The 23,196-nt window shown below is 41.6% G+C and overlaps 1 protein-coding gene and 1 long non-coding RNA gene across 3 annotated transcripts in view; one reads left to right on the forward strand and one right to left on the reverse strand.

Annotated features, from left to right (window-relative positions):
* The window catches only part of LOC105471446 (caldesmon 1), a 236,598-nt gene that overhangs the window by 196,670 nt on the left and 16,732 nt on the right, over positions 1-23,196 (reverse strand). Inside the window, exon 1 of one of the 2 annotated variants that reach the window (XR_011621948.1) lies at positions 4,233-4,256. The exons of the other annotated variant lie outside the window; for it this stretch is intronic. The gene's annotated coding sequence lies outside the window, so the exon portion shown is untranslated. Of the gene's footprint in view, positions 1-4,232; positions 4,257-23,196 lie in introns of those variants that run through there. 2 annotated transcript variants of the gene reach the window in all.
* On the forward strand, positions 629-21,206 carry LOC112424847 (uncharacterized). Its single transcript, XR_003015791.2, has 3 exons — positions 629-741; positions 17,400-17,487; positions 20,966-21,206. It is a non-coding gene; the product is annotated as an uncharacterized lncRNA (long non-coding RNA).

Below are 23,196 nucleotides of genomic sequence, written 5' to 3' on the forward strand. Positions count from 1 at the left end.
CCAGCCTGCTCCATGCCCTTTTTTGGTTATCCTTAGCAGGGCCTCTGGAAGTGAATCCACTGTCAGGAACAATCATAAGAAATGTTAATCTTGGAGAGGCTGTCTTGTAGAACACAAATGCAGCAATAAAAAGAAAGCACAGTCTCTGAAACAAAAAGTTAACAGATCAGTTTATTGGGCGTGGGGGTGGGGAAGGCTTCTTACCAGAGAGAGTCTTAATAGTATATTTCTTTTCAAAGTACTTGTACGTACAAAATGAGTTTAAATTGTTATGCAATTCTAAAACCTGAAGGAAACAGGACCTGGGTCTGCTGTGCAGACTAAATTCTAGCCTGAAAGAGGCACAACTCCCCAAAATATGTCGGCATGTGTTATAAAAACAAGTGACCGAAGGGAAACCAAAAACTTAAGTCTTTTTTAGCAGGTAATACTGGCCAGAATAAACCTAAGGTCCTACAGGCTTGGATATCCTCACTGACTTCACTTTCCTCTCCTTATCTCTTTTGTTTCCTCAGATTTGGCAATGTGGAGATAGTACTAGAAATTCCTAGAAATTGATGCACATCAGAGAGGGCACGAAGAGATGCACCACCTGCTTTGGGCTGGGGTAGACAGATGCATATATCCCGCAGAGGTGACATAATGTTCAGGTGGCTTCTTGAAAGTGCTCTCACCAACCCTGCATTGGTAGGACGTGTGCTGTAAGAGGATCAGAACTAGGAGATGCTAAAGAGAATGAAGGTAACTGGCCCACACATAGTCTTGTCCTTTTCAATATAGAATTCACTCAATTAGTACTTAATTAAAAGTGAAAATCCCTTTTTTGGAGCACTTACTGTTTGTCAGGCCTGGGTATAGGTGCAAGATCTATGTCTCATTGTTGTATGTTTGGAGACTGTTTCATCACTAACCAAGAAGTTTCACAGTATTTTTCCTGGTTAATTACAAGTCCAGAGGTTGGTCTTTAAAAATGTGAGGTTTTACTATATGCCTTTCCCTATTTATGAAGATGTGACTTAGAAATGATCTCTGTTTACAAAAATGTCCCCGCCCTTTGTGCCTCTTTTAGAACAGTTGGGAAGTAACTAATTCACACTGTAGGTTTCCTTCTTCAGCCTTCCAGAATTAACGAGTTACCCAGAGGCGTCCATATCAACTCTGTACACTCATCTCTTTCTTGGGAAGGTTGCTTCCCTCGCCTCTTCCTGACTGCTACTACTGCACAGCCCAAAAAAGCTATAGCCGAGACTCCCAGGCAGAGGGAGAGATAAGCCTCAGGCATCCCAACATAGAACTAGGAATGCACGTTCCCAGAGAAAAGAATAAATAATGGTTGGTAGGAATCGTACAGTCAATGTTGCATTTCAGGTACACTGTGGCACAAGCAGGCATTTGTGGAACATCACTGTTTATAAAATTGTTCCTGTGGGAAAATGTCTTCTGATCCCAGATAAATGATTTAGAAATAAATTTTCGGAACACAGCCAGTTTTGTTGATGGGGACATCCCATATCTAGACAGGGAGGAAAGATAGAATACTACATAGTCTGGTAAACTGCTGGGCTTGAACATATTGTAGGGCAACATCAGGGAGTTCAGAAAACAGCAAAATCAATGATGTCTGTGCAAAGATACGACCTGTGTCCAGAGAAGTTCCGGGTGCATGGTCTCCAGGTGGTATCCTCCATAACTCAGTGAGGCCTATTTGAAAGTGCTATTTTCCATTACTGCTGCTGATTATATCCTAAACCACACTCTCCCTGCTTGTATAAATAATGCCCTTTGGTGGAACAGCATCAGGGTATAATTTTGCAATCTATGAATAAAATAAATACCAGCTTCCCAGAGGAAAGAAAAGTTGTGCTACAAATGGGGAAAATATTATCAACAGGAAACACAGCAGGGACCTGCATTTTGCATGGTTTTTAGAAGATAAATGGCTTAGTATTTTTGGGTTATGTCTTTTGATTAAAAAAATAGTATGTTTCCCTAGATAAATTCTGGATATCTCATATATAGGGTATAGTGGATGAGTGACCACACAACCTATTTTATGTATTTGAAATACACTTATCATGGAGGAACTATACAGTTTGAAGAAAAATTTAACAAATTTCATGTAGTGTATACCATGATATTGAAAAATTCTTCTTTCTTTGCCTTCTACTTTTTTTTAAACAATCAAGAATTTAAAAAGAAAGGAAGGGGAATAAAAAGAAAAAAAAAAAGATACATGTTGCTGAATCTCTGCCATGGGAAACTTTACTTTCATAGTGTTTACTTTTTCCAGAGGTCATTTGTAAACAGCCCTAAAAATACATGAGATTTTTTATATAGGAAAATTCTGTGAAATATATTTCCCAATTGGATCATCCCAGATACAGGACCGCTTGTCTGTCATAGGCTAGATCTACCTAATCAAACCGTAATACATCTAATAAGACATTTGAAAATATCTGGACAATTCTTTGTATTTTTTTAGTTACAACTGAGGGTTTGCTATCATGTAAATCAGTAGCAAGAAATTATATTTTGCTTGCATGTCAACTTGGGAAAAGTAAAAACAGGCCATTTTTTAATTCAAAATTAGTTACTTCATTTAGTCATGAAAAATATACCTCCTTCCAGCTTAAAATGTCTACTTTATTCAATAGAAAAGAAGATTTGAAAATTTTAAAAGGCAGCAGAACACCCCTTGCCAGATTCTTTCAGTCAAATAAAACCTTTGCCAACACCCAGGTTTATCAAATGATAAAAGCAGACTGGTAGAATCTTGATATCAAAATTGGACACAAAAGTACCCAATATAATAGAGAATTTGGATTAAGTGCACTTATGAATGCAGATGAAAAAATCAGTAATTGAATACAACAGTGTGGAAAAAATAGATAAGACCAATCCGGAGATGGTTTAAAATCTGAAAATCCACTGATATAATGTACAACATTAGCAGTTTAAAAGTAAAATAAAATAAATAAGAGAAGTAGAAAAAAGAAAAGAGAAAGATTGTCTTAATAGGTGAATGATACTTGGTAAACTTAGTAATCACTTTAGAAAAAAAATCTCTAGGAAAACTAGAAACAGAATCTTTTTAAACATAACGAGAGGCATTTACCAGAAGTCTATAGCAAACGTCATGCTTAATGATAAAATGTTAAAAGCATTCTCATTGATTATAATGGGAAGTATATAAAGTAACTACTATCTCTTCTACAACTAAAAAAATGTGCTAGATACCTAACCAAACAAACAAATAGAAAAAAATAGCCACTGGGATTAGAAAGAGAAATAAATGTCTTTATCTGCTATATGATTATCTGTGTAGAGAATTCGAGAGGATCTACAAATATATTGGAAGTAATAGAAGAGCTTAGCAAGATTGTTGGAACTAAGGTCAAGATGCAAAAACCTAGAGTTTCTGTAATCAGCTATCTCTAATTTTTAAATATAATGGAAAAATATGCTATTCATAATAACAAAAAGTGTTCATTACCTGGGAATAAATGTAATAAAATATGTGCAAGAAAGTTATAAAACTTGAGTTAAGGGCATGAAAAACCTGACCAAATGGTGAAATATATCATCTTCATGAGTGGAAAACCTGGAAGTTGTAAAGATATACATTCTCTTTGAAGTAATCCATGCATTCATTATTCTGATTAAAATCTCCAAATGACATACGTTGTATAACTTGACAAAACAATAGTAAATATTTTAAAAGTAAAGACCTAAAAATAGGCAAAGAGGTTTTTTATAGAGAAATTCTAATTAAGATAAATGCTATTCATACAAGACTAAACAAGTAGATCAATAGAATAAAGCAGAGAGCCTAGAAATAGACCCAAGCATATATGAGTTTTTTTTAATAATAGAGGAGGTATTACAAATAAGGAAGAAAAGGGTGGATTACTCTATTAATGGTAAGGGTTACAATCAATTTTGTGGAAACAGAAAATTTAGATTCAAAGTTTCTACTACACACTACGATAAACTAGGTTACATAAAAAACAAACTTAGAAATGATTAGAAAAAAATTGAAGGTGAATTTTTTATCATAGGTTATATAACATAAAAAACATAATTAACAAATGAAAAGACTGATAAATTTGAGGATATGGTTAAACACGGCAGATCAAATAAGAACATTCATTTATTTCTGCTTCCCCAAACCTCTCCAGAATGACAGTAAAGAAATAAAAAATCATAAATAAATCCTACAAGACAAAGAGTACCTGAAAGGTATCAGTGTGAGTCCAGATGTCAGCCAAATTTTGGACTATGGAAAGTGGACTGATGGCTGGAAATTGACTCAACAGAGCTGAGAAACTGAAATCTGGTCCTGTGAATTAGGGTGCTGGCAAGAAAGACGCTGATTCAAGCCTCAGAATGAGGAAAAATTCGGGATGTAGAAGCCCTGGGAACCTCTGAGGACAGACGTTGGAGCAGAAAACAGATTTGTTGAAAGTCTGGGTAAGGAATAGTTAGAAGTCCAGATAGCGTCCTCTACCCCACACAACCAGGTGAGCATCTCTCTCTCAACCATACAGAAAACTGGAAGTTTATTCTGATTCTTCTTTGAAGTGCTGGACTCAGAGGAACCAGGTGAAGCAGTGAACAGGGAAGAGGCTGAATGCTGAAAATAAATGTTTAAATGAAAGCCAACTCGTTGAACACTGAACATCTCCAATCGCCTCACCCTGCAGGGCTCCCAGGACACCAACAATCAGGTTTGTATCCCACAGACAGGAAATTGAAGGATTCCATTCCAGAGAAACTGGCATGCTCATGGAAAAAAGACCTAAACTCACAGATATTTGAGAGACATTGTCCAGTGCCCTTTAGTAACCCATTTGCAGCAACTTCCAATTGGCTACTTAGGACCTCATTCTTTTTTTTTTTTTTTTTTTTGAGAGAGTCTCACTCTGTCACCCAGGCTGGAGTGCAGTGGCACCATGTCAGCTCACTGCAACCTCCGTCTCCTGGGTTCAACCAATTCTCCTGCCTCAGCCTCCCGAGTAGCTGGGATTACAGTAAACCACGACCACGCCCGGCTAATTTTTGTATTTTTTAGTAGAGACAGGTTTTCCCCATGTTGGCCAGGCTGGTCTCAATCTCCTGACCTCGTGATCTACCTGCCTGGGTCTCCCAAAGTGCTGGGTTACAGGCGTGAGCCACCGCACCCAGCCTACCTCACTCTTAAATATGAGCATCACATTAAGGAAAGAGGAAAGAGAGATTATAACAAACAGAAACACACACACACACACACACACACACACACACACACACAAGAAAGGTTGGGTAGGAAATGGAAGAAAACTTGGAGAAAACTACAATTACAGTTCTTAGTGAGATAAGAGAAGATATTGTATCCATGAAACAAGAAAATCATGCTTTTAAAAGGCACTTTCAGTGAAAAGAAAAGAACACTTGTATATGAAAAGTATGATGGCAGAAATTTACAAAAATTCCACTCAAGAAATGCAAGATAAGGTTTAGAAAAATCAACTGGGCATGGTGGTTCATGCCTGTAATCCCAGCCCTTTGAGAGGCTGAGAAGAAGGAGCCTAGGAGTTCAAGACCAGCCTGGGCAACAGGGCGAAACCCTGTCTCTGTGAAAAATACAAAAATTAGCTAAGCATAGTGGCACATGCCTGTAGTTCCAGCCCTAGGGAGGCTGAGGTAGGAGGATAGCTTAAGCCCAGGAGGTGGAGGCCGCAGTGAGCCATGATTGTGCCATGCACCCCAGCTTGGGCAACAGAGGTAAATCTTGTCTTAAAAAAAAAAGTTCAGAAAAATCTTACAGAAAAATGAAGAAAAAGGCAAGCTGGAATAGAAAAGATAAAAGATAAAAACAGTACATAATTACACCTGAGTGTACATAAAAAAGAGGACACAAAAAAATAGTAAGAAGAAAATTCTCAAACGAGATAATAAAATAAGACTTCTGAAAACTAAAGGACACAAGTTTCCAGATCCAAAGGGCCCAATGGGCAAATACAATTAATAAAAACATATTTCATTCTGAAATTATCACGTTCCAAGGTTACATGCTTCACCCAAAGGGGGAATAATACTTTGGAGTGAAAATTAGAAGCCAAGGAGGAGGACAAAAATCAGGAAATAGAGAATGCAAACCCAGGATAGAGGTGAAAGGGTCCCATGATGGTAAAAGAAAATCCCAGGACAATAGCTGTATGGCTCGTTAAGAAAGCAACCATTAGATATTGAAGCAGTGGATGCCAGGAGGAATGTTTTAAGGAAAAGTGAGGTAGATAGATTATTCAATATATTCTTGGCAAAAGCACTTGCAATAAGTACATAGAAAATAAGTAAATGGAAGATTGAGGTCATTATAATTTTAAAAACAAACCATTTGTATAAGAAAGGAAAAGTAATCATTGGATACCATATAGTTCAACTGTAAGAAAAATTTACCACAGTTATAAGAATGTAAGTATTGCACATTGATTTTTACCAAAATAAAGATGATGTCATTAGATTCAGAGGATAGCAGCCAAGACCATGTTAGTAGGATGATGGGGAAGAGAGCCAAACCTTCATTTTGTTCGGCAAGAAATCATAGATAGTGTCTACTACTGAAGATGTAATAAATAGCAGAATTAGTATGTCGTTTAGGCTCATGGAAATAAATGCCTAAAAGAACAGTAAGTCTGGGCACGGTGGCTTGCTCCTATAATCCCAGTATTTTGGGAGGCTGAGGCAGGAGTTTGAGGCCAGCCTGGAAAACATGCTGAAACCCCATCTCTACAAAAAATATAAAAAATTAGCCAGGCGTGGTGGTGCACGCCTGTATTCCCAGCTACTTGGTAGGTGAGGTGGGAGGATCACCTGAGCCTGGGAGGTCAAAGCTACAGTGAGTCATGTTTGCACCACTGCACTCCAGCCTGAGTGACTGAGTGAGACCCTATCTCAAAAAAAAAAAAAAAAAAATTTGTTCATTTATTCTTTGATTCACTCACTGAACAAATATTTACTGAGTTTCTACCACATGCCAGGGCCTGTTCTAGATGTTGTGAACAAGACACATTTTGATGGAGGGAGGCAGATAAACACATTAGCTAATACATGAATATATAATGTCAGGCAGTGGTAAGTGCTATAAAAAAATAAGAAGGAGGAAAGGAATAGAGAGAAACAGGGAAGTCTTTTCTGAAGAAGGTTTTCAACAGAGACGTGAATAAAGTGAAAGAACAAGCCGTGAGACTACATGAAGGAAAAGTCTTCCAGGAGGCAGGACAGCAAATGCATATTAAAGAAATAGCAATGAGCCCAGGAGACTTGGGGAGGAGGGAGAGCCAATGGCCAGATCCATCATCCAGAGGCTTCTAGCTATGGTAAGGACTATGGGGCTTGTTCTAAGATGGAAGCTCACTGGAAGATTTTGAGCCAGGAAAGAAAAAAAAATCACTGTTGCTACCTTATCTAGAACAGGGGCAAGATTGTCAGAGGCGGAAACAGGAGGTGATTGCCCCCTCCAAGGCGAGAGGTGCTGTTGGGAGCTGAGAGAGCCTTTGAATTCTAAGACTTGGAGATTCACTGATGGCTTAGATGAGGGCTGTGAGAAAAAGAGAGGAATCAAGAGTGTCTCTGGTTATGGTCTGAATAACGGAGTGAATGGGAGTGCTAGTGAATAGAATGGGCACCTCTGAGGGAGATGGACATTTGCAGGGAGGGGTGGAAATCATATTAGACACATTTCAGGCATGTTACGATGACCACCAGGCATCCAGTGTGAGTGAGGGGAGGGAGCATCATATGCAAATCCGGTGTTCAGAAAAGGGATCGAGTCTTGGGATGCACATTTGCGAATCCTCAGTTTTTAGATAGGATTTAAAACCAGGAGTGAGTTACCTGAGGGAGTGCAGACAGAAAAGAGCAGAGATGTGGGAGCTAACACCCCAACATTTATAGCCCAGATAAAGGAGGCTGAGAAGGAGCTGAGAGCCATTGCTTAGGGGAAGAAGCAGTTGAAGGAAGGAGTGGTGTGGAGGACTCCTGCTTTTGTTAAAAGTCATATAGTATTATTTAACTTTTCAAACAATGTAACTTGTGATAGATTGGGTTATTGTTACCCAATTCACTTCCTCTTTTAATGGAATTCCTTGCAGCACTCTAAGTAGGTGGACTTGACCATATGGTTTACCTTGAGCAGTGCAATGTGGCCAGAGGTGATGGCGTGCCTGTCCATGCCGGAGGCTTAAAGAGGTGTCACATGTTTACTTTTGCCTTGAGCACCTGCCCTTTGCCATGATAACAGCATACCCCATGCAGTGGGTTGAGCAGTGTCCCCCCAACAATATGTGCATCCAAACATATAGGACCTTATTTGCAAATAGGATCTTTGATATATAATGAAGGATCTCAACACGAAATCATACTGGATTTTCCAGGTGGGCCTGAAACCCAACCACAAGTGACCTTATAAGAAAAAGACAGGGAGATTTGAGATACACAAGACACGGAGGAGCGGAGTGGGTGACTGCAGAGGCAGGGATGGAAGCGACACACCTACAAGCCAAGGAGTGCTGAGGCTTGCCAGTGACCCCCAGATGCTAGGAGGGAGGCGCGGGGTCTAGTCTCCCTCAGGGCCCCAGAAAAAGCCAACGACCCTGTTGACACCTTGATTTTGTACTCCTGGCCTCCAGAACTGTGAGAAAAGAAATGTGTATTGTTCTAAGTCACCCGGTTTGTGGTAATTTGTAACAGCAGCACAGGAAACGAATCCTCCCCAGACAGTGGCTGCTCTGCAGTTTGGTTTCTAGAATAAGAAGACACATGGAGCTGGGCTGGGCCGGTGAGTCCAGCCAACACCAGCAGAGCTGCTATTTTCCAGGCCTCATGTGACGGGAGCAAGAAACAAATGTTTGCTATTGTAAGCCACTGAGGTTTGAGAGCATTTTTTCTTTTTACAAAGAAAAAGTTAACTAATATTTATAAATATTAAGTAAGAATTAAACTAAAGAAAAAAACTTGGTTACATCAAGATGTAAAAAATTCTGTTCAAAAAAAGCCACCATATACAAAGGGAAAAGACAAGCCAAGAGAAAATTTTCAATGTTTAAAACAAAGAATTAGAATCTAGACTATCGGCCGGGTATGGTGGCTCACACCTGCAATCCCAGTACTTTGGGAGGCTGAGGCAGGCAGATCACCTGAGGTCAGGAGTTCGAGACCAGCCTGGCCAACATGGTGAAACGCTATCTCTACTAAAAACACAAACATTAGCAGGCATGTTGGCGCATGCCTATAATCCCAGCTACTCAGGAGGTTGAGGCAGGAGAATTGCTTGAACCCGGGAGGCGGAGGTTGCAGTGAGCCAAGATCACACCACTGCACTCTACACTCCAGTCTGGGCAGCAGAGCAAGACTCCATCTTAAAAAAAAAAAATGTAGACTATCAGGGAATGCCCACAAATCAACTGATACACACACACACACACACACACACACACACACACACACACATACACACACAGAGAGAGAGAGAGAGAGGGAGTAAGAGAAAACTCAATAAAAAATAGGCATAGGATAAACAGTCCACGTAGGAGAACACTGCAAAGGTCAAAAGCCTTGAAATGATGTTCAACTTCATTAGTAATCAAAAAATGCAAGTTAAAACAATGATAACCAGATTGGTAAAGAAAAAAAGTTTAATCATGCAAAACTAAATGTTGTTGATGAGGTACAGAAACAAATTATTATACATTTTGGATAAGAAAGTAGATTGGTGCATTCACTTTGTTGAGTGATTTGACAATATCTAGTGACTTTCAGTACGCACATCTATATTCTGTAATCCCATTTCTAGGTATATCCTCTTGGGATGCCCTCACACTCTTAAGCCAAGAGATATGTCAAAGGAAGCTCATTCAAGCATTGTCTGCAGCACTAAAAACATCATTAAAAATGCTCCAACAGCAGCTGTCAGGGGAGAGGCTACAGAAACCATGATCTATAACATAATAGCTAAATACCTAATTATATAAATATATGTATAATTATAAAAAATATATAATAGCTAATGCCATATTATATATGGTATTGGATGGGGTATTATACCTAATAGCTAAAACGAATGACCTAAATGTACCTGAAACTCAAAAGCATATTGGGTGGGAAAAAAGAAGCAGGTTGCAATTGAAATTATTCCATTTGTATGTATCATTTAAGAATGCATATGAGAATGGACTAGATAGTTTAAGATAAATTTAAGATAAACATCAAATTTAAGATAGTTGTTGGCCATAAGGAGGGAGAGAGGGGAATGGTACTGGTCTTGAAATTAAGAAATTTAAAATGTATCAGCAATGTATAAAAGAGGATCTTAAGCAATTATGAAAAAAAATACATCTGTTAACACTGCAGAGCATGTACACAGGTGTTTGTTATATTATTCTTAAGCTTTTTGTTGTTTTGTTTTTTTAACAAAATTGCAATATAAATGAGACATTCTCCCCGAAGAGCACTGGTAATCTGGTCCTCTAGATTACTTCTCGGATGTTCCTGTGACATCAGGAAAAGCCACTGTGCTTCTTTGTCCTCAGGCCAACACAGCAGCTCACTTGGGGCCAGCCCAACTAGCAGGAGAATGAACCTGCCCTGACTGTGAGGTCCTCAGCTTAGTCACACATTTGTACAAAGGCTTTGACACCATAACATCAATAGTCACTCTTTAAGGAGTAATAACTTAAGCCACAGCCTGCTTAGCACCTGCTCAGCGCTAAGTGCCACCTGCTTTATGAGTAGGGTGCAGATGAAATGAGAGCCTGCACTGACCCACTTTGATAGGGCCAGTCTCCTGGAGCAGCGGGTGGAAGAAGAAAGGCACTGATGGTCCGGGATAAGGCTGACGACCTGACAAAATGAAAGAGGGCATGATCAGAGAAGACCCAGTGTGGATGAAGGAGCTCCTGAGATAAATGGTACTGCTTCTCACTTCCATGGAACAGGACTGGCCATCCCCTCAGCCTCCCTATAGGAAGCCTCTGTCTCCTTATTTCTTGAGTTATAGAGGATGACTGGATGTCTCCATGTTCCACCCTTCCCAGTCCACCCATATTCATTGCTGTTGGATTTGCTCTAACCTTAGAGAAAGATTCCAGTTTCCAGAAACTTCTCCAGTCTCCCAGTATCTGAGCCATGCAAAACTGTGGCTAGATTTTTCTCAGCTGTTATTTGTTCATTCATTCATTTATTCACTCAACATCTGAGCATCTGTTACCTGCAAGGCTTAGTGTTAGGTTCTGTCCCTGTTATAATCTTGTCACTGTCACTTTGATATAATCAGAGACACGGTGTGTGCCTCTAGAGAACTGCTGTTCTAATGAGGAAGCTCTGACAGGCACAGGAGATGGACTCCAGGATGGCAAGTCCTGAGAGAGACCATTTGGCTCTGCACGTCTGCATGTGCTTACCAAGCCGTGCACGTTTCCTCTTCCCGTTCATGCTCAAGGAAGCCTGTCTGAAATCCAACCAAGACTATTTGGTGAGGCCTGGCCTCCCCTCCTAACCAGAAAACACGCCCTTCACTCATTTCAGAAAAAAAAAATAAAAAGCCAATCTTACAATTGGCTTTGCATTGCAGGCATACTTGTAAGGGGTGCAAATAAGAAAACATTTAAAATATTTGATCTATTTTGGGTGAGGTTCTGTAGCTTTGGCCTAACTGACTGTCATCTGAGAGGGAAGAAGCTAGAGTTTTCTCTTGGGGGATAGACTATTTTTAAGATCGGAAAAATATTTTTAAAGAGATTGCTGACTCTGGTGATAACTGGGGAGAAATGGCTGTTTGGATTAAGCAAACTGACTGTGTGATATAGATGCGTCTAACCACTGATCAAGCTCTGCTGGAGGTTTGATGGATCTATGTCACACACGTGCATGCACACACACACACAGGGACAGAGAGAGAGAGAGAGTGCACGAAGGAGAACTGAAATACCTTTGCAGCTTCACGGTCTCGCCCCTTTCTGAACCCTCACTGGGCCATTTAGCTTCATCTCACCTCACGCTGCTTCGTGCTCTTTGGTCTCTCTGTTGCTCCCTCCTGTCTGTCTATAAACATGTCCAAGAGTTGGGGTGAAAATACCTTTGACTGACTCTTGTTTCTTTTAGCTCCACTCTTCTCTTTCCTCTTAGTGTCAAATTTCTCCAAATGATTAGTTTATGAAGCAGCTCCTCCCCGTTCTTCATCCATGACCTCACCTCTTGATCCACAGCCATTTTGTCTCCAGCTTCCCTTCCTCCCTCCCTGTCTGCCTGCCACGCTCCCTAACTCCTCTTGCTTCTCTCTTTGTCTTTGGTGGCTCCTGACACCAGTGTCTAGCCTATCATCCTATCTCTCTGGCCTCTTGGTGTTTTCTACTTGTGCTTTCTTTTCCCTAAATATGGGCATCCTCCCAGGTTCAGGCCTGATCTCTCTCCTGGAAACAAATACCTACTTCACAGGGCAGAAGTAAGAATTAAACGAAATAAAATGCGTATGAAGTTGCTTTGCGAACTAACTGCTCATTTACTCACACCCAATAAGCATTTATGAAGTCGCTTCTCTGCACCAAAACTTTTCTCAGTCCTGATGTATTAGGCCATTCTAACATTGCTAAAAATACCTGAGACTGGGCAATTTATAAAGAAAAGAGGAGGCTGGGTGCGGTGGTTCATGACTCCCAGCACTTTGGGAGGCTGAGGTGGGTGGATCACCTGAGGTCAGGAGTTTGAGACTAGCCTGGCCAACATGGTAAAACTACATCTCTACTAAAAGTACAAGAATTAGCTGGGTGTGGTGGCCTGTAGTCCCAGCTACATGGGAGGCTGAGGTGGAGAATCGGTTGAACCCAGGAGGCGGAGGTTGCAGTGAGCCAAGATAGTGCTACTGCACTCCAGTGACGGAGTGAGACTCCCTCTCAAAAAAAAAAAAAAAAAAGAAAAGATGAAAAAAAGAAAGAAAAGAAAAGAGGTTTAAGGGGCTCATGGTTCTGCAGGCTTTGTAGGAAGCATGGTACTGGCACCTGCCCAGCTTCTGGTGAAGCTTCAGGAAGCTTTCAATCATGGTGGAAGGCAAAGCAGGAGTAGGTGCTTCACATGGCGAAAATAGGAACTAGCTAGAGAGAGAGAGAGAGAGAGAGGTTCCATACACTTTTAAACAGCCAGATATTGTGAGAACTCACTCACTATCCTGAGGACAGCACCAAGAAGATGGTGCTAAATCATTCATGAGAAATCCATCCCCATGATCCAATCACCTTTCAGGGCAGCACCAAGAAGATGATGCTAACTCATTCATGAGAAATCCATCCCCACGATCCAATCACCTTTGAAGATAGCACCAACAAGATGGTGCTAAACCATTCATGAGAAATCCATCCCTATGATCCAATCACCTCCTACCAGGCCCTACCTCCAATACTTCAGATTACAATTCAACATGAGATTTGAGTGGGGACAAATATTCAAACGATATCACCTGGGAATACATTGATACTGCATAAGACACTATACCTGCCCTTCTCGTAAAAGGGGCTTGCCTTTTGCTGGCAGATGTACATGGAATCGCGTAAGTGCAGTAGAGCGGGGCAGGTTTCCCACAAAAATTCTGTGCAGTGGGGGTTATGTCAGGCAACCAAGAAGGAAGAGGTCATTCCTACCTTACTAGGGTTTTTAAAACAATCTCATTTGTTCTCATGTTGTTAACAATTAGCTCTTGTGATAACAAATAAAATGCATATTTCTACCCTGAACTTTTCTTTCTTTTCCGAGACGGAGTCTTGCTCTGTCGTCCAGGCTGGAGTATAGTGGCATAATCTCAGCTCACTGCAACCTCTGTCCCCGGGTTTAACCAATTATCCTGCCTAAAATAACTGGGATGGCAGGCATGCGCCACCACACCCAGCTAATTTTTGTATTTTTAGTAGAGACGGGGTTTCACCATGTTGGCCAGGCTGCTCTCAAACTCCAGACCTCGTGATCTGCCCACGTTGGCCACCCAAAGTGCTGGGATCAGAGGCGTGAGCCATCGTGCCCTGCCTGAACTTTGTTTTCATTGAGAATTAATGCACTTGCTCAGACACCTTCAATATCATCTTACTACCAGTACAATAAAGTTGAGGCTTGGCTGAGCATTTTAGGGGAATCGATAATCGTCCCTCTGCTTGCCTTTCCTACAATTCCCTGCACAAACTTCTCTCTCCCACTCTGATCTCCTTGGCACCAGCTCCACATCGTGTAGTGCACCTCCTGCCTCAGTGACTTCAGTCTTGGTGCTTCTCCTGCTTCACATTTGCCCACTCTGGCTCCAGACCCACATGAAAGCAGCCTCCAAAATCCCAGCACCCAGCTCACACCCTTTCTCAGACAACTTGTAATCCAAGAAGTGAGGTCAGACTCTCATTTTCTCTTTATCATTTACTGACTTGATTTGATTTGATTGTATTTATGTATATCCATCTTGTTTCCCTAACTAGATTAACAACTAATTAATTAATAGTTGAATGATAGCTAATGAATAACTAATTAATCAATGAATAATTGACAAATATTTCTTGAGTGACTGTTATGTGTTACTCTACTAAGTCCTAGTGCCATTGTGGTGAACGAGGCAAACAGAATTTTTAAAAACCTAGTCTATATCATAAAATCATCAGCCATATATCATCCCTACCTATATTTCTCTTTTTTTCTCCTTTCTCTACTCCCTTTCTGAGCCAGAATTTAAAAATGCAAACAAAATATGAAGATACCTTGATAAAATTATTTATACTCAACTTGTACACAAACCTAGAACCGAATCTGAGAATGCAAGTTGGTGCCTGGGGAATGGTGAGTGTGGATTTGGGTCCAGGCCAGGAGCCCTGGAGTCTGGTTGTTTGTTGCTACCCTAATTAAGAGGTGCAGGTGTCTGGAAAGGGGAGCTAATGATACAGTCCTCCCACATGCCCAGGAATGCCAGGCATACCACACACAGAACTACCCTTGTATGGACTTTGGGGACACTTTGTTACATGTATCTTCTGGAAGGTAGAGAAGTAATAGCCATAATAATAACAAACACCTAAGTGTGGCTAAGGGTCGATTTAGAAACTAGAGTGCCAATTAGCTAAGTTAAAGTGGGAAATATATATATATATATATTTTTTTTTTTTTTGAGATGGAGTCTCGCCCTGTCACTCAAGCTGGAGTGCAGTGGCACGATCTCAGCTAACTGCAACCTCTGCCCCACAGGTTCCAACAATTCTGGTGCCTCAGCCTCCTAAGTAGCTGGGATTACAGGCGCCTGCCACCATACCCAGCTAATTTTTGTATTTTTAGTAGAGACAGGGTTTCACCATGTTGACCAGGCTGGTCTCGAACTCCTGACCTCATGATCTACACACCTTGGCCTCCCAAAGTGCTGGGATTACAGGCGTGAGCCACCATGCCCAGCCAGTGGGAAATATATTCTGAGAGGGAAAAATCAGGTGGCCATTTATAATGAGTCTTCTGTCCAGTGGACAGCCCCTCTCAGGACACAGAGAAAGAAGTGTTAAGGAAAGTTCTGACCGAGAGCCCAAGAGACTGGCAATCTGGATAGATGGCTCCAGCAATCTGTGGTGGCTGATAAACTGCCCCTCTTTAGGGACATCTCTGTCTGAAAAACTAAACCCCATTGCTCGAAGAACTTCTTCTCCCTAAAATAATACCAGAGGAATACTCATATGTTCTTGCTCATGCTCTAAAACACTTGCCTTCTCTTTGCCAGGCATTTTCACTGCCTTCTTTCAAATTATGGATCTCCTGTTTATGTATTATGTTTAGTGGAATATTTCCTGGTGTTTTATAGGAATCTATCTCCTTAGAAAGACTATCTCTAAATCTCGAAATCACTTTGTTGAATAGTTAAAATCTGGGAAGTTTTTATTTAAGTAGACTATTTACAATATGGGACTCTAGATAGATCGACTGAGAGACTGATTAGATAGATAAATAGACAAATAAATAGATAGATGATAGACAGATGGATAGATAGATGATAGATAGTAGATAGATAGATAGATAGATAGATAGATAGATAGATAGATAGATAGAGGTATAGATAGTTAGAGATATGGTCCTAGATCTAGATCTAGATACAACTGAGCAAGTACTTATTTCTGTATCCCAGCCTCTGGCATAATATCACACAAAATGTTATGGGATGAATGAATTTTAGAGAATTTTAACTTCCCCATTTAATCCCCCATTTCCAAATTCGGGGATTCTCCTTACTTTCAGAACCCTATATGATTTGGATCTGTGTCCTGGCCCAAATCTCATGTCCAGTTGTAATCCCCAGTGTTGGAGATGGGGCCTGGTGGGAGGTGATTGGATCATGGGTGTGGATTTCCCCCTTGGTGCTCTTCTCGTGATAGTGAGTGAGTGCTCATGAGATCTGTTTGTTTAAAAGTGTATGGCATCTCCCTGCTCTGGCTCCCTCCTCCTCCAGCCATGTAAGATGCGGCTGCTTCCCCTTTGCCTTCCACCAGGATTGTAAGTTTCCTGAAACCTCCCCAGAAGCCAAGCAGATGTCAGCATCATGCTTCCTGTACAGCCTGTGGAACCATGAGCCAATTAAACCTCTTTTCTTTATAAATGACACAGTCTCAGGGATTTCTTTATAGTAATGTGAGAATGGGCTAATACAGAACCCTGAGCTAGGAGGGCTTTTAGCAACTCTCCCAATCCAGAACTCTAACACTCCTCCCCTCCCATGAAGAAAACCCATGCTCAAGACTGCCCAAGTTCAAAGAGACCATTCTACATTATCTAGGCACTAGAGCCTAGAGCCACAGAATATATCTATTTAGGGCCAGATGCTCCCTTTACCAGGCTGGAGTGGCAAGGAGAGCTGGGACTACACTCACTTAGGAGAATGCCTGGCCATTTCTATTTTCTGCTTCCTCTTCATTTTGCTGGCTGGTGGGCTTTGGACCAGACTTCTTCCTCAATGGAGTGATACGATCCAAGATTCAACTGAAGATTCAAGTGTAGTCCAACTAAGATCGGTTGGAAGATACCCTGCATTTGGAGGCCAAGGCTCCAGCCAATGGTGCTCCTTCGTCCAGTACTGGCCTCTGCACGTATTTCTTCCCTTGGGAAATTCACAGACAAGGTTGCCTGATGGTAGGGAGCCAATTTGGGGGTTCCCAGGTCTGTTCCTGCTAAATACTACCCTTTTAAGATGGTTTATAAGCTGCAAAGACCTGATCGCAAATATTTAAAAAATAATAATAATAATACAAACAATGGTAAACCTCTATTGGCGCTTTTCATCCAACGGGTTGTGCCACCCATACTATCACCACTTTTCTTTTCTATATCCTCATGAAGTTCATTGGCAAATGTTACAATGTTCCCACTTACAGGAAGCAAAGGCAGGTTTAGAACCTGACCTCAGGACACAGGAAGAGTTCTAACACAGAAGGAGTGCAGATTACAAGTTAAGCAACTTGGGTAAGTCATTTAATCTCTCTGAGTTTTAGTTTTCTCATTTGTAAAGTAGCTGCCTCACAAGAGTTGATATGAAGATCAAACAGATTAAGAAATGTGAACATGCTTTGTAAACTAAGAAGTACTTAGCTATGTTATCAGCACAAAACTGAGATAAAACCCAAGTAACCTCCTGACTGCCAGTTTTATTTTTTTTAACTTTAAATTAATCGACTGCAAATTTTCTTTCTACGAGAACTTGAACCTCAGTAGATTATAGAGCAGTGGTTTCCGCAGCAGCCGCAGAACTTTTTCTGATACTTGTCATTCCAAAGAAATTGGTGAAATTCCACTGAGTGCAGAGAGGAAAACACTAAAATTTTTTCTTAAATGTCGGAACAGGATATCATTTGGAAAACTGGGTTGGAGCAGGGGGTTGGGGGTAGGGAGAAGTAAAAATAAAACTTCACGCAGAGTTAATTTTAGGTGGAACTGTGGAGGAGGTAAAATTTGTTTTCAGAATTCTGTTTTTCTCACTTCTTACGTCCCAAAGACCTATCTCTGACTGGTCACATGGTACCCACCTTTCTGGGCATCATTTGCCTAGCTTTCTCCTTTTCACCATTCGCTGTTAAAGCCTGACTATCCCGAGACCTGTTCTCTCAGAGACCTCCTCTAAACTAGAACAACTAACTAAGCAGTACTGAGTTGCTAGTGCTCAACAAGGTTTACTGTTTTGATCAGTCTGAAAAGACAGGGTACTATACTTGCTACCTATGTGCAGTTTACCTACATAATAATTCTGCACATATATCTCTAAATCTAAAACAAAAGTTAAAAAAGGAAGAAAGAAGAAAAAAATGTGCATTCTGGAACTTTGTTCTTTTGTTTGGTTTTGTTTGATTATTTTTATAACATCCTCTTATCTTACTTCTCCCCACTGTAGGCAACCATCCTATTCTATTTCCTGTGCACTTTCTATATTGCATATCTTCTTCCAAAGTTTTAAGTATTGTTTCATGTGCATACATCTTCAATTTATGTAAATGTTTTGTTTTATATATCATCCTCTTATTTTTCTCTCTAAATTCTATGTTTTTCCGACCAAAAACAAAAACACGATGTGCCCAAATAGAATCTTTCAATTCTTGAAACTCGAGAGAGATACTATAATAGGAAAAACTTCACTCAGTGTGCAAGTTGTGATAAAAAATATTTTGGAATCAAGGAACAGGATCCTTTTAGCATCCTTCAATTTTCTGTCTCTCTTCTGCCTCTAATTTGTCACATATTCCAATACTATTACCTTGCTTAGGTCATCATCATTACTTATCTGATTTTATGCAATAAGCAGGTCTCCCCCGCCTACTCTGCCACTCCATCCCCAAACCCCACCCTCAATCCATTCTTCTGCAGCTAGAACTATGCAAGCAGGGTTATGCTACCTCCCTACTGAAAACTCACATTTGATTTCCTACCACACTCAGGATAGAACCCTACAAGTCCCTCTGCAGTCTTGCCCTTCTATTGCTCAGACTTCATCTCCTACTGCTTCTGTGCTCTCTCCCTTTGCTCCAGCCAAGTAGCCTCTGGGTGTTCCCACAACACACTGAGCACCTGGTGGTCCAGCTCTCCGTGCTCTTTCCTCTGCCCAGACTTTCCCCTGCACAAATCTTCATAACTTCTTCCTGCATTTCCTTAGATCTCTGCTGAATGCCACCACATCAGTGAGACCTCATTGCCCTATGTGAAATGAGAACCATCGTGCCACATTCCTTATCGCCCGCCCTGAGTTATTTCTCTTCTTGGCATTTATTGCCGCTTGACTTACTATATATTCAATTTGATTATTTGTTCATTGACTTCCTTCCGCCCTTCGTGAGAATGGAAGCTCCTTGAGGGCTCATTCTTTGTCTGTTTTATTTGTTGCTTTATCCCCAGCACTAGTTCCTGGCACATGGTAGGTAAATTAATGGATGAATGGTTCATGGATAAAGGTTAGTCATCTACAAAGAACTTAAAAGGCCAGCCCTTAATAATTTAGCTCCCAGTCCTCTGTCCAGGGGCATCTTGGACATCCCTCCCAAATCTGCCTTTACCCCCGCACTCACGTGCACACACTCACTCTCCACTCTAGCCAGATTAAACTGGTTTTCATTGTCCTGAATGTGTCTTGCTGCCTCTTGTCCTCAGGTTTTCACACATGCTGTTCTCTCTGCCTTGAGCACTGTTCCTCCATATCTGTGTCCAGCTAGCTCCCCTCTGGCCTTCTTCTAGGTAACCTTTATGACTGCCCAAGTCTGAGTTAAGAGCCCTCCTAGCCTCGACACAGTGAACTTCCAATGTAATTGTGCTCAGTCTCCTCTATTGCAATCACCCTGTGACTTTTCAGTCTCTACCTTGCACTTTGAGACTTTTGAAGACAAAGGTAGATCTGCTTTTTTCTTATGAACTCTGCAGTGCCCAGAAGAGAGCCTCAATAAATATTTGTGGAATGATTGGTCTCTTACTAGTATATTCTAGACTCTAGTTTGCTAGAGGGCATTGCTCTTCGGTTTAACTTGTTCTGAGTAGTTACTTACAAATGTGATGGTCATGCATTTTGGGACTGAAGTCTATATGGGGTCATAGCACACCAACTAGAAAGATCCACAAACTCTCCAAGGTGTTATTTTTACCTTTAGAAATAGCCACAGGGGAATAAATGCCTAATCAGTGGACTGTAGGAATTTTTAAACAACCTTGATTTGGAGAATTGCCATGTACTATCATTTCCATCAGTGTAAAGGGGCCTAGGGCTGGGAAGGAAGGGTACGGATGTAGGTGCTGAACTGAGTGACAGGTGGCTGCCTAGATCCTCTGGGCTATTTGCAGTGTATGTTCCCAGGAAGAGACTGTCAAGCCCTGTGTACATGCAGTTGTCTCACATGTTACTATGAGAATAGCAATAAGGGGAGTCTCCTTCCCAGAATCCCTTTGGGGAATAAAAAGTAAATGTTACTTAAAAAATAAAACTGTTTCACAAAGTAAAACAGACTTTGGAGTAAAGAAACAGCCAGCCAGAATTCCACAGGGAGCTGGCAACTGTTCCACGTTTTAACCATTCCCATCTGTCTAATGGGTGGCAATTAGTAACTTCTCCACTGCTATGTTCTTGGAAACACACACACACACACATACACCCACCCCAATGGGAGCTGCAGATATTTAAAAGAAAGGAGAGCTAACTTCACATGCTTATATCCCAAATGACCAGTTCACTTCAAGTTTAAATGTATATGAAGTTTTCATTCATTTGCTATTAATATGATTAATATGGTTGATTATATATGTTATAAATGTGTGTGCCTATATATTTATAAATGAAATATACTAAAGTCAACAGGCAGTCATCCCAGTTCTAAAATCAGATGGTTCAACAAGAAAGTCCCTAAAGTATTTGCAGTTCTAACCATCTGTAAGTCTTGGAGTTTTGACTTTAACTTTGCATCTTCTCACACAGGCTTTAGGAAAGAAGCATAGAGTTGCACACAACAGTCGGAGTCAGCCAGCATCACTCAGCATGTGGAATATACCTGTAGAAAGTTTCTGGGTGGGCCCACGTAAACTATGTTTGCTATACTGAACAGAGTCTCTGTGCTCAACTGGTTACAAGTTTGACTCAAGGTATGAGCCTTGCATTGTCAAATAGATACTTGTGCAGAATCAACAGTACCTGTGTGAGTGAGCAAGCCATCCTCCTGTACAGCCATTCTGAAAGTTTTGTTGGACTCCTTTTTTTTTTTTTTGAGATGGAGTCTAGCTTTGTCGCCCAGGCTGGAGTGCAGTGGCATGATCTCTGCTCACTGCAACCTCTGCCTCCCGGGTTCAAGCAATTCTTCTGCCTCAGCAGTAGCTGGGATTACAGGCATGCACCACCATGCCTGGCTGATTTTTGCATTTTTAGTAGAGACAGGGTTTTACCATGTTGACCAGGCTGGTCTTGAACTCTTGATCTCGTGATTCACCCACCTCGGCCTTCCAAAGTGCTGGGATTATAGGCATGAGCCACCGCGCCTGGCCTCCATATTTTTAAAATAGTCATACAGGAGACCATTTGAACTCTTGTAAGACAAACCCTGATAAGAACTCAGGCCTGGAAACTGCTAGAAGTCTCCAGGCTAATTACATGAGTAACCTTTGCAGTCTGTGGGATGATGTCTTCAAGGAACACAGAGCTGCAAATTGTAGGCATCAACGGATCTATCTACAGGCAGAGCCAGGAGGATCTTTTTGAATAGAGAAACATAGAGAATGGGCAAGATGGCCGAATAGGAACAGCTCCAGTCTCCAACTCCCAGCGCGAGCGACACAGAAGACCGGTGATTTCTGCATTTTCAACTGAGGTACTGGGTTCATCTCACTGGGGAGTGCCGGACGATCGGTGCTGGTCAGCTGCTGCAGCCCGACCAGCGAGAGCTGAAGCAGGGCGAGGCATTGCCTCACCTGGGAAGCGCAAGGGGGAAGGGAATCCCTTTTCCTAGCCAGGGGAACTGAGACACACAACACCTGGAAAATCGGGTAACTCCCACCCCAATACTGCGCTTTAAGCAAACAGGCACACCAGGAGATCATATCCCACACCTGGCCGGGAGGGTCCCACACCCACGGAGACTTCCTCATTGCTAGCACAGCAGTCTGTGATCTACCGGCAAGGCAGCAGCGAGGCTGGGGGAGGGGCGCCCGCCATTGCTGAGGCTTAAGTAGGTAAACAAAGCTGCTGGGAAGCTCAAACTGGGTGGAGCTCACAGCAGCTCAAGGAAACCTGCCTGTCTCTGTAGACTCCACCTCTGGGGACAGGGCAATAACAAACGTAGCCGAAACCTCTGCAGACGCAAACGTAGCCGAAACCTCTGCAGACGCAAACGACTCTGTCTGACAGCTTTGAAGAGAGCAGTGGATCTCCCAACACGGAGGTTGAGATCTGAGAAGGGACAGACTCCCTGCTCAAGTGGGTCCCTGACCCCTGAGTAGCCTAACTGGGAGACATCCCCCACTAGGGGCAGTCTGACACCCCACACCTCACAGGGTGGAGTACACCCCTGAGAGGAAGCTTCCAAAGCAAGAATCAGACAGGTACACTCGCTGTTCAGAAATATTCTATCTTCTGCAACCTCTGCTGCTGATACCCAGGCAAACAGGGTCTGGAGTGGACCTCAAGCAATCTCCAACAGACCTACAGCTGAGGGTCCTGACTGTTAGAAGGAAAACTATCAAACAGGAAGGACACCTACACCAAAACCCCATCAGTACATCACCATCATCAAAGACCAGAGGCAGATAAAACCACAAAGATGGGGAAAAAGCAGGGCAGAAAAGCTGGAAATTCAAAAAATAAGAGCGCATCTCCCCCGGCAAAGGAGCGCAGCTCATCGCCAGCAACGGATCAAAGCTGGATGGAGAATGACTTTGACGAGATGAGAGAAGAAGGCTTCAGTCCATCAAATTTCTCAGAGCTAAAGGAGGAATTACGTACCCAGCGCAAAGAAACTAAAAATCTTGAAAAAAAAGTGGAAGAATTGATGGCTAGAGTAATTAATGCAGAGAAGGTCATAAACGAAATGAAAGAGATGAAAACCATGACACGAGAAATACGTGACAAATGCACAAGCTTCAGTAACCGACTTGATCAACTGGAAGAAAGAGTATCTGTGATTGAGGATCAAATGAATGAAATGAAGCGAGAAGGGAAAC

Source organism: Macaca nemestrina, chromosome 4 (assembly GCF_043159975.1).
Source record: "Macaca nemestrina isolate mMacNem1 chromosome 4, mMacNem.hap1, whole genome shotgun sequence".
Classification (NCBI taxonomy): domain Eukaryota; kingdom Metazoa; phylum Chordata; class Mammalia; order Primates; family Cercopithecidae; genus Macaca; species Macaca nemestrina.